Source organism: Tyto alba, unplaced genomic scaffold (assembly GCF_018691265.1).
Source record: "Tyto alba isolate M040663 unplaced genomic scaffold, T.alba_DEE_v4.0 Super-Scaffold_10, whole genome shotgun sequence".
Lineage (NCBI taxonomy): Eukaryota > Metazoa > Chordata > Aves > Strigiformes > Tytonidae > Tyto > Tyto alba.
Window position 1 is genome coordinate 25266166 of NW_024881262.1, and position 12135 is coordinate 25278300.

A 12135-nucleotide genomic window follows, 5' to 3' on the forward strand; every position below is an offset into this window, starting at 1 on the left:
CTCTAACAGGAGTAATTGACAATAATAGGAGAAAACCTGAGATATGCAGTAACTTTTTTAAAAAGTGGGATTGCACAGTTTGGAAATCTTTTGGTTTGCTGTTAAGCTATCCAAATGCTTCCTTGATATATGCACTTTGAAACTGTTTTGTTCCATAGTCCACAGTGAAATATAGCATTTAAAACATTTTGACATTGTTGAGTGCCATTTTTAGTGTATCTTGATATAGGTCATATTCTGTTATCTCTTTTCACTTCCAAAGAATTACTTCTATTAAAAACTGAATAAACCTAAGTTTGTGATTTTGCAGCAGAATATGTTAAATGTTCATACAGGAATTACGAGGTAGAATTTACCACAAAACTGTCCCTCTACCAACTCCTGTGTTCACCCTGGCTTGCTACCTCTGCCTGTGCTCTTCTTCCCAGACCACACTCAGCTTCCAGTCCTCAAATGCTTGCCTCCCCTGCCCATCTGGGTGTTGGTTATCTAAGGATTTTTTTTTTTCAAGTCCTTTTCAAACACAAATAATTCTAAACAGGGTGTGGATTATACACTTTCTGGTGGCAGATTCTGGACCTCTGAAAGCAAAGCTCCAGCAGAAGTGTTATATTCCCACTGCACTTTATTACATTCAAGACAGTGTTAGTGGGAGCAGTTAATGGTGCAAGATAAACAGAATTTCTTTCTCAGAGGCAAAATGACTTGCACCATATACTGCCAACCACTTTAAGGTAATCTGCTAGGCAATAAAGAATTTAGGACTCACTTATGATCTGACACTACAATTTTCTAATACTCCCAAATAAAGGATTTGCACCTGACTTATATCACTCTGAAGTCAGAGCACAGTTGGGTCATTTATATAAAGTTAGCCTCAGAGAGCTTCCAAACTGAACTTTACAGAAATTCTTCTGAGTACCCATCCACACTGAGGCTTTCATGTGGTAGTACTGTTTAAATATGATTACTATTTTAGAGGACCTGTAATCTTAAAGAATAAGTGAAAGTATTAAAGCATACAAACTTACTGGGATACTTCTAGGCAGGAATTTTACTAGCTACTTTTTTTTTTTTTGGAGTGTGTGTATATAAAGCCTCCTCTCTCTTACGCTGAACTCTCTAAGTAACTGTTAGATTTTCCTTTTCTGTTTTAACTGTTAGCTTTTCCCTCTCTTCATTTAACCCACCCTCTCAGAAAGAGTCCTAAATACACAAAAAGCTTTTGCAATGTGCCCTGAAGCATGTATACTGATGAAGCACATACAGTGTAATTATGGATAGCACAATACAACATCATGAAGTGCCTTTGTTTACAGCTTCTCTATCAGGAGAGTATAATGAACGGATTCACTGAGGAAATGCAAAAGCAGATGCCTTTGGCTGGCTCCTGTTGTTCTCTTTTTGGCAAAGACAGAGGGACGAATCTACCCTGGGACAGCCCCACTGAAGTCAGATGAGTTACACCAGGCGGGAACTGGAACTTTTTTCTTTTCTTCTTATTCTTTTTTTTTTTTTTTTTTTTTTTTTTAAAGAACAGTTTTCAGATCTCTTTTTCCTGACTGTTACAATTTCGTTTTCCACAGAAAGCCTATGAGAAAAGACTCTCTGCTTCTAAAAAGGTAGGATAACCTTTTATTCACTAATCTCTAATTTCCTCAGCAGTATGAGTTCTGTGTGTATCTACCAATGCTTGTAATCATAAAATTAATATCTAAATATTTCTAGAAAAAAGAAATATACTAAAAAACTAAAATCATATTTATTGAAGGGGACAGTAAGAACAGAGAGTACTATGTGAGGGATGGAGTACTAACACAGCTGTGCTGCTTCAAGTACATGACGTGTGCTTAGAGCTGGCCTCGATATCGGCATATGGTATCACCTTGAAATGTATACACATACCCTGCATGTCCTGAGGTGTAATGTTGGACAGAGCTTCTGAGGGCAGTTGTCTGTGAAAGAATCCAATTTCACATGTCAGTGAAATCTTTAGGGAAGAGGAACCTGTGGCAACTCATAGTATCATGCACATTTGCAAGTGGTAATCTTTAAAACAAGTTTATTAAGGCAGACCTGGGATTGCACTTCACAGTACAGTGTAATAGCAAAAGTTTGCAGGACTGCTGATGCTTTGTGCTTGCTAGTGCTGTAGCCATACTTTTGGGGTTTTTTCCTCTACTGAGGGCCTGAATGGTGCCTCTCATATAAAACCTGCCATTGAGAATTTGCCTTTTGCTGAGGCCTCCTTTGTGTTCACACAAGGCAGCTGGCAGGAGTGCTGACCTCCCCCAAGCAGAGCCTTGCCAGCACTAGCTAATCAATATTCAGTAGAGTCGGCTGCTCATTACGAAGCCATTGATTATCTCTGGAAGGTTACTCCCCCTGTGTGTGTCATTTTTCAGTCTCTTCCCTTTACCCCCCTCCACCCCCCTATCCCAGGCTCTCAAGAGGACAGAGTACTGGGATGGAAATGAGGTTCCCTTTCAGGATCTGAATAGTTTGTCATCAAATGTCAAAACAGTCTTTGGAAAGAAGGTGATTTCCCCGCTGCCAGATTTTTGTTTATACCAGGTTTGTACTTTTAATTTCTGGAATATTTCTAATGATTGCAAGCTGTGGCACTTGAAGTGTTTGTTGTATTTGACTTAGGCAGGTTGCATGAGTTCCGCTGAGCCTTGATCTCCTGTGACTGAAGAAAATAACTGACATCTTTTACACAGTTGTAGCTGACCTGTCTGACCTCTTACACAGAAGGGGAGAGCCATGGTTTCATGTGCCAGCCATGCTATTCACAAGCAAATCAACAGGGAGGCTCATGGGAAAGTAAAAACATGGTGCAAGCCCTCATCTGCTGGTGTGCTCTGCTCAGAGTATGCCCATGTGCAGTACACAGCCAATTCTTCTTTAACACAAGAGGGGAGGCCAGTGAGGTTTGTGTGGGATAATACCTGCCCATTACCCTGAAGCTGGTCTGGCAAAAATCATAGCAAAGTCTCTCCTTTTAAATGTAAATTGTCTGCCTAAGAGTGTATTCAGTCATCAACACAGCAGTAGAGAATCATGAGATAAATAAGCAAGTCTAAACACTCAAATTTATTAGGACTGATAGAGTAGATGCCAGATAAACAGACTGATACAAAAGACTTACTAAAACAATTGTTTTGGTTCATTTGATTTGGTTACTTTGATTGTAAATATAGCATTAATAATCACAGCAGAGATTACAGGTCGAAAAGGCAAGGTCTGAGGTCTCAGAGGAGGGGAAACAGGCAGCTGGAGCTAAGAGACAGATGGGTAAAAGAAAGGCAGGTGGCAGAGAAGACAATATTTATCTCCATTATGCTGCTCAGTTCAAGTTAGTGCCCTCTCCAAAGAGCAGAAACTGCACTGTGCTGTGACCATCTACCTTACAGTGTGACTTCATTAACAGAAAAATTGAACTTGCAGTTGATGGGTAGTAATTCAGTGTCCAACTTTCTGTTTGTAATAAGAGGATTGAAAGACAATAGCTCTCAAGCTTTATCCTGCTTGTCTCAGCTTGGATTTAAGGCATCCCTAAATTCAAGCTAGATGCTTCTGTCTGATCAGGAGTAGATCCAACAATGCAAGTCAAAGCACAGTGGAAGTTATTCACTCTGCGAAGGTGAGCATCTTGTCTTCTCCTGCCCTTGGCACTGAAGGAGGAGCTGTTGCTGCATGGAGAGCAGACCTGCTGTCTGCTTCTGATTTTATACAAAGTGCTATATTACTAGGGAACAGAAAGCCAGAGACTGCATTAATGTTGTGGGACTCCTGTAGTGGATGGCAGTATTTGCTGCTGATGGAACAAAACACAGGCTGTACCTGGTTAGCACCTTGCACTGGTGTGTCTTGGTTCATCTCACAGAGTGGGCTGTCGCTTGTCAGGTGCTGATGATGCAGCCCATGTCTCCAAAGGCAGAAGCCAGCGCTGTGACCATTGCCAGCAATTTGATCTTGTCCAGTCATTAGTACATACCAGAGATGACAGGGACGTGAAAAATGTCAAGTTGGCATTAAGTGGGGTTTGTTTAGCCAAGAGGGTTTCCTGCCAGCTCCCTGTTTTCCTGATCAAGGCATGTGACACAATGGATCTGTCTGATTGCCAGAAAAAGTTTGGTGAAGTGTAAATCAGGAGTTAAAGTAAAGTGGACAATGGAGAGACAGTTCCTCAGCTGACAGAGAGGGAGCAGTCCCTGTCTTGGGAGAAGAGTGACTCCACATGCCATCCTGTTTGTCAGGAAGTACTTCCTTTCTGGTGTCAGTTGTCAGCCCACTGACATTAGTTAAGGTTTTGGCTATTTTCTGCAAAAAGACTGTGTTGCTACTCAAGGGTGAGGATCGCTCACAGTTTTGTAATAAGCTCAGAATAGACATCATTTACATGCAGTTTGGCTTTCAGCTGTCTTTAACACACCCGAGATGTATTTAAAGGTTGAGATGAAGGACTAATGTTATGCCTTGGTCAGAGAATATTATCAGTGTATTACAAAGGAAATCTTAACAGAGAGCATACTGTTCCCATTCCTCTATTAGGCAGAACTCTCTCTGTCCCATTTATATTGACATTACCCTGTAGTAATCATTGCGGTCCTAGAGGGAAATACTGAATTGAATGTGTTTCTAGCTATTGCAGCAGACAGAGTAAAGGAAGTTAGCCTGTTGGGACCAAACAGCTCACACCAATCACCAGCAAATCTATCTGATGCAGCACAAACATCAGTCTTCTGTATGTCCTTTTCTTATTGTTCATACCACTTGTGCTTTGGGATGTAGTATGTTCTTAGGGAAGCAGAGTCCTCTCAGGGGTGCAGTGACAGCCAGTGGGTTAAAGAGCAGTAACGTCTTTGTGAAACACTGTATGAAAAAACTCCAAAGAGACGTGAAATGCCTATGAAGCCATCTTTTGTGTTTGGCAAGTCAAATTTAACCACAGAGTACATTCACATTTTTCCTCCTGGATTTTCATTATGCAGATTGTGCCTTCTAGCTGCACACAGAAAAGAAAGATCTCATAGAAATAATGATGTCCTGAGTATGTATTATGTTGAATATGAGAAGCCTGCATTTGTTTCAAGCATGGCTTTTAGTGGAGAAAGAGTATGTGTTTCTGTCTTGGCAGCAAACATGGAAGGAGGTACGGAGAGATTAACTGCGTAAAGACTTTTTATAAAATCTCATGTCAGTGTGATCATACAGTCAAAATAACTGTAGGACTGACCTCCACGAGTGGTGGGTGCAGAGCATGAGTTCTCATATTTGCAGTGTAGCAAATTAAATATCCTTTGAAATTCATGAGTGTAGAATAAAATTTTGAAAGATCAAGAAGACTCTTGGTGAGAATGTCATTCTTGTGTTTTTGAAAATCCCTCCCTTAAGGAGCATAGATGTGAAGTAATGGCTGATATTTTGGGCTCTGCAGATTCCCAGAGCAACTGTATGTCATGTGGCTAACAGTCTACAGACTTTTCAGACTACTTTGGTGTGGGTCTGAACCAGTGTGTCTGTTCATACTGGAGATAGCTATGGTCACTGAACCCATATGGACCTCATTTTATTAGAGAACTCCATAAAAAAAATTAATATACTGTTGTCTGGAAATAATAAAACTCCATCATCCCTGAAATGTATGGGAGGCCATGCAGACTTTAGTAGCAGGTATGCCAGTTAGGATCCTGCTGTGTACTTGTCTTTAAAATGACTGACCAGAAAGTATTTTCAGTAATCCTTGTCCCCAGGCAGCAGACTATGTGAACCATTTGTGCAAAAGTCAGCATTTCACATTACAAATGAAATATATTTCTATTAGATAGAGGTGAGCTATTACCCTGCATCATCAAATACTGTCTTCTGGGTTTTTTTGTCTTTGATTAAATACCAGTAAAAAGGCCCGCTAAGTAATCTGTCTTGTGTGTTTGTTACCTGAATTGTGATTGTGAAGGTGCTACAGATCTCTGTTGCTTTCCACTTTGGAGTTGTGCAAGTATTTTCTCCTGAGTTGATGAAGCATAATGTAGGTTACTCACTGTTTGCCATCAGTACAACCTCTGAAAGCGAAGAGAGATTCTAGATTCATTTGTCTGCAGTTAGAACTTGCTTTCATTCTGGTACTTCAAAGCTGTTGCAGAAAGAGTACACTCTTTCTGGTGATAAGTGTTACTAAATGACAGGTGAAATTGTTGTATGCAATGATTATACTTCTCAGATACTTGCTCTGCAGTCAAGAGAATGAGTTTGTGTCGTTGCCCAAACAATTTAAATGTGGCATTGGTATGTAATAAACTCACCATTAGCTTTCTGATAACTTATGTTAACTTTTATTGTAAAGAAGCACTTAGAAGATGACTATGTCCTTTGCAAAGAAGGAAAAAAGAATGATAAAAAAGAACTTGTTACTTTGCAAATGTTAAAGATTTTTTATGGTAAAGAACAAAAACCAAAAGAGCTTGGAGGACGAGGCCTTTCAGGAGAGGATATAGTTTCTATTATAGAAAGTCAGGACAACATTATCTTTTCCTTTAAATATGGCTGTACTGTTTTTGTATAGAACTTTTTTTTGTATAGAATTTATCACCATGGTGTCTGAGTGCCTTCTCCATGAATTCAGTCTTCCAGTATCTTTTGTGATGTAGTAAAAGGAGACAGGGGTGGATGCAGTGAATTATTTGTTCAAGGTCATTCAGAAAGTCTGAGACAGAGAAAGGAGCTGAATACAGATAACCTAACACTTGTATAATGTCTATCCTTTATTTTAGGAATGAATGTATCCCAAAGATTGAAAGCAACCCACAATATTACTTCTTATAAATATTTTCAGTTTAGATTGACTCACACCCAGGCTTTTCCTTGACATTCATTCAAAGTAGTAGATATAAGGCAGATATATTCAACAGTAAGCCCTTGTTTACAGCATGACATTTGAGCTTGTATTGCTGTAGCCTCTTTTTTTGTTATAACTGTTTCTGTGCAGTGTCTTCTTTGCCTGCTTGGTGCAGAGCATCACCTCCTATAGAAACTGTCTTGTAAACCCTTGGGCTTATGGTCAGTGAGGACAAGGTGTTAGCCTAAGGGGAGCACAGGGCTACTCCCTTTACGTATCGCTGCTCTGACGTTCTTCAGTTATTTGTGAAATGTTCCCCATTGTTGCAGGTTATGCAAACAGTAACTCCTGTTCAGGGTGAACCTGGCCTAGCTTCTCCTAGCTCAGCACGGGGTTAAAGTGCATTTCAGTATCCCCATTGTACATTAGTGTTGACATGTCTGTTGGTGGCTGTGCTAGGCACTAAATAAAGAGCACTAGGTTGCTTGTAAAGATACTTCTTTCATGGTATGTGCCTGCTTCTGGTGGTGGTTTTCTCACTCTCTAGTCTATAGCAAGACTCACTTGTGCAGCAGTATGGAGCCTAACTTGTTCTTTCATCTTTCATCTCAGTGTCCCTCAGTGAGGGCAAAGTGCATGGCTTAAAGACATCCCTCATCCCCTCAATATTGTGCTAATTTGGGAGTCCAGACTTTTATTTCTTGTTGCCTGAACTCAGTTCCTGTCTTCTTTCAGGTGACAAAGTGAACAGGCCCCTGGGGAAGTTGTGCTCCCATCAGGTGCTTCACCTGATCCAGAATGATTTCAAATCAGAATTTGTCCACTAGCTTTGGATTTAGGTGTCAGGGTCCATTGCAAGTCATGCTGCTGAGGAGTATGACTGCACTGTATGTGGATTCTGCAATTTCTACCTGTTGCCCCAGTGACTCAAGATTATCAGCTTCAGCCTCCCCTTAAAATAAAACTAAACTTGGTCTGTGGTTTGCATTCAGGGAAGCAGAAACAGTGAGGAATGGAATATTGGAAATTTCTTGGTTAGGTGAAGTTGATGAATAATTTCATACCCACTCTTAGTTCCCACTGGGGACTATCAGTGCAGATTGAGGATCATTATTAAGATGCATATTCTGCAGGATATATTGCTTTTTAAGTCAAATACATGGAGCTATTCAACTGTTATTTTTACCATGTTTTCTTGGGGAAACAGTTTGTGAGACTTGGGACTGTACACAGCATGTATGTAAAAGTATGTGAGGTACTTCAAATTATAATAGGGAATAACCGAGCTCAAACCTTGGAAGATGAAGTGCTAAAGCATATATTTCATATGCTATTTGCTTGTTTGTAGCAAGTATACTGCAGCTACCGTCTGTGCAATTACTCACACTATGTTGTAAAGAGAACAGGGAATCTGCTTTCCAAATACAGATTTACAGTCCAGTAAACATTTCTGGAGTAGTGTACACCATGAGATGTATCAGGAAACCAGGCTTAATCATCACCATCCAGATGGAAACATTTTGAAGGATAAAAGGTAATTCAGAAGGCCTAGATCTGTTTCATTGTTGAGACATTTCGTTAGGACAATTGATTGCAACACTTTGCAGCACTGACCTGGAAGATTCTGCTGCAATAAGTCTGTATCTGGTGAGCATACTTACACTTTTATACCTTCTTTATGTTTATTCATTACATGCTGATGTCTGCGGCATATCTGCATAACAAATAAATTCAGACTGAGGTACTGCAACAGATACTGCAGCAAATACATGAAGGTGTATAAAGTTAACTCCCTCAGTCATTTGACAAAGAGAATCCCCAAGAATTCAGTGCACTCTTCCTCCAACAGCTAGTTTAAGGTATTATGTACTTGAGATGGCCCAGCCTTTCTAACTTACATGCCAAGCACAACACACACACTTTACTATACACCACCTTCTGGTCTTTCAAACTTCCCAATCATTTCTTGACACTCATTGAAAATGTTTGAGCGTTCAGAGTTTAGTAGGATTTTTTTCCATGTGGGGTTGGAATACTTTTTATCAAAATCTGCATCTCTGGAGGCTATGGATGTGTTTCTGTCCTTACATGTATACTGATCCATGGAAACTTAACCTCTGCTACCATCACATCTGTGAAAGGAGTGGGTTATTTGGATTCCTAACTATCCCTAAACAGGCAGTGAGGGAATGCAATTGTACCCAGTATCTGAGTGAACACTCTAACTTCTGAAATGGCAAAGGATCATCTTTTATAGTTCTGAAGAACTCAAAGAGTCACTTTTTAGTAAGTTTTTAGCGTAATTCCAAAGGGAGTGAAGCGATTGAGAGATCTATGTCTGTCTGTCTCCCTGCATGTAACTTTTGAAACTGCTGACAGTTTTTAACCAAATTGAAGAGAGGTAGAAGTATCAAAGCTTTGTGCAGGTTTCACGAGCACCAGCATCTGAATAAATGAGGAACATCCAGATTAGTGCTTCTACTGAGGAAACTCTTCTAATGTGTGTTTTTACTGACAAACCCCATCTGGCCACTCAGCGTTTCTGTATTGACAGGGCAATACGTAAGGAGTATGGGTGGGAACAGAGCTATTGTGGTGAGTAGAGGGTATGTTAGGGGACAAAAATCGGTAGGAAACCAGGCTTCATCAGTCCTGCCTCTTAGGGAACAAGCTGTTGTTTAGCAGAGCACAGAGATGCATAGATGGAAAACCTCAGTTACAGTTCAGCTTTTTTCTTTTAGTAACAGAGTATAATGTGTAAAACTCTTTCAACATTTGGACAGTGGTGCTGAACAAAAAAGAGACCATTATATGTAATATCTGTCAAGACTGGAGAATGGTCTGTGCTAGCCTGCCAAATGCAGATGAGGATTATCCATTCATTTAGTCCAGAAGAGCAAATGATATAATTTCTTTGGTTCAATTAGTTTTCTGTGACAAATAAACAAGAAGGAGAGGACTCCAATACAGCAAATATTCAACTTCACATAGGCTGTAGAAATCATACTGCTCTGATGATAAGCCTTATCTTACATTCTTTGCCCAGACATAGTCCCTAGATCTTTAAAGTGATTTATATGCTGCTTTTTTTTTTTCTTCCTGCCCCCTCCCTCCAGTAGAGAATCTTGTAGAAGAATGGAGACCCAGGTCTCACTTACTTGCCTTGAACTTTTAAGGCAAGGATACACTCATCTTGGTTGGACTGTGGGTCATTCTCAACCAGCCCGAGATACCTGATTTACTCTCTGCTGTATTTAGTCAAAACACTAATGCAATTTTGTACATCTCTGTCATGAAGCAGAGACATTCCAGATATTGCAAACTGCTGGTCTGCACGCATGGATGGGAGCGCAGGGACATGGGGGATGTGGACCTGAAAAGTGCTGGCTGGTTGCCAGCATAAGAGTCCCAAGGACTTTGCAGAAAAAGGCCACAAGGAAAAATCCCTGTGCAGCTTGCAGGGCTTCAAGGGCAGCTTGCCCTTCGGTGGCCACCAGCACCGAGGTGGCCCATGGCCCGTCGGCAGCATGGCCAGTGACTTCTCAGTTGAAATCATGACCTGGCTAATTCTGCTGGAGTATAAACTGATTATACCCAAATGGGTGTTGACATAAAAGCTCCTTGTTTAAAGTGACTGCCACAGGAAGTAGAGTTGTCTATCTACAAACCAGCATGAGCAGCAGTGTAATCATCCTCAGACTTGCACTTGAACCATCAGGTGTCAGCCTAGTTCTGTCTCAAGGGTTTTCAGTGCTGGGTTATACCGGTTATCTTCATCCCAACAAGCTCCCTTTCTCTGCCCCACCATACACACTAGACAGAGGCAGGTGCTCCCAGTGAAGTCCACGGTTCCTTCATATTGCCTTGGAGAGGAAAAATAAAGAGAGAGATGGATAAGTCAGGAATGGCCAGAACTGCTTTGTGCATGCTGAAGTGTTGCTCTCTTTTACGAGAAGGTACAACACACGCATGCTGTGCTCTCCTCCTGCTCCCTTCAGTGGTTGCAGGGGAGGTGGACGGCAGTGGCAGGGTCCTTTCCAGAGCTCCCCTGTGCACTGCGGGTTATATACACCTTGTGTTTCCTTCCTCAAATCTGTTCACCCTACAGCTTCTCTGCCTTTGTGAATTGCTTCTTCAGCCACCCTGAATTTGTTTTGCCATGTCCTTCTATCAAAAAGAAAAGCTGTTTCCATAACCCTTCTATTAATGTTTTGATGTTAATCCAGACATTCTTTACCCAAATCCAAATAATATGCACTGCCTTTGCAATTCTAAAGGAAAAATACTTATCTTGGATCTTAAATGTTTAATTGCATCTGATTAAACAAAGCCTTCTTAAAAAAGACCCCAAAAGGAAAAGATCCAATTGTTGCCCTGTTAAATACCAACATAAAACAAAACCCTGAGGAAATGAAGGGGTAGCACTCAATGGTGTTACAGTTGCTTAGGGACTGATAGTAAGAAAAGTGGCATATGTCCAGAAGAGGCCCACAGCAAAGAGAGGAAACCTCTGTCTCACATGGAGAGTGGGATAAGGCAGTGCAGAGACAGATTTATATTTGCAAGTGAAATTTAAGAGACAAATGTGTATATATTTTATATTTTGAAGACTATTAATGAAATAATATGAAAGAAAGTGAAGAACAAAGTAACTATGATGACAAGAAACAACTCAAAAAAACACTACTGTATTTTTTCTTTAGCTCCCTTTAGACTGCAGGTCTTTGTGTTTCAATGTATGAGCTACTGTTTGGCACCTTTCCTGAACCACTTCGTCTATTCACTTCTTGCTAATGTGAAAGTGCCCAGACTCCCTGGAAAGATGGCTTTGTTGGAAACCTTTCATTATCAAGGATTAGCTGTTTGGTAAACCTGTGTCCCCTTGAACAGTCTGACGGGAAGTGCCAGCTAATGAAGGACTCATTGTGGTGGTGCTGTGAGTGTGGGACTTGAGTCCATTTTATTGTTCATGTCGCAAGTCAGGCTTCTTTGTGCTCCTGAGGACTGAAGGGAAACTGAGTCATGCCCTTTGGTTCTGCTGAAAACATGTGGTGAAAAATATGCTCTCCTTTCTCTGTATTCTTGCCATGTTTGTGGTCTAAATGTAGCAGGGAATTTTGTTGATATGTTATAGAATTATGTGTGTAGATTTAAAACATGTTGTGTCAATGCCTGGGAATAGCTTACTTGAAACATTTCCATATGATACCAACATGAAAAACTGAAATACAAACCATTAAGTGCCGTTATCACTTCATAGTGTGGTTATAAAGCTCTTGGAAGGACCAAATCTG

General features: G+C 40.6%; 1 protein-coding gene across 1 annotated transcript in view; it reads left to right on the plus strand.

Annotated features, from left to right (window-relative positions):
• Positions 1-1586: 1586 nt before the first annotated feature.
• Positions 1587-12135, plus strand: part of ARHGEF4 (Rho guanine nucleotide exchange factor 4) — a 221864-nt gene continuing 211315 nt past the window's right edge. Inside the window, exon 1 of the mRNA XM_033001625.2 lies at positions 1587-1622. The gene's annotated coding sequence lies outside the window, so the exon portion shown is untranslated. The remainder of the gene's footprint in view (positions 1623-12135) is intronic.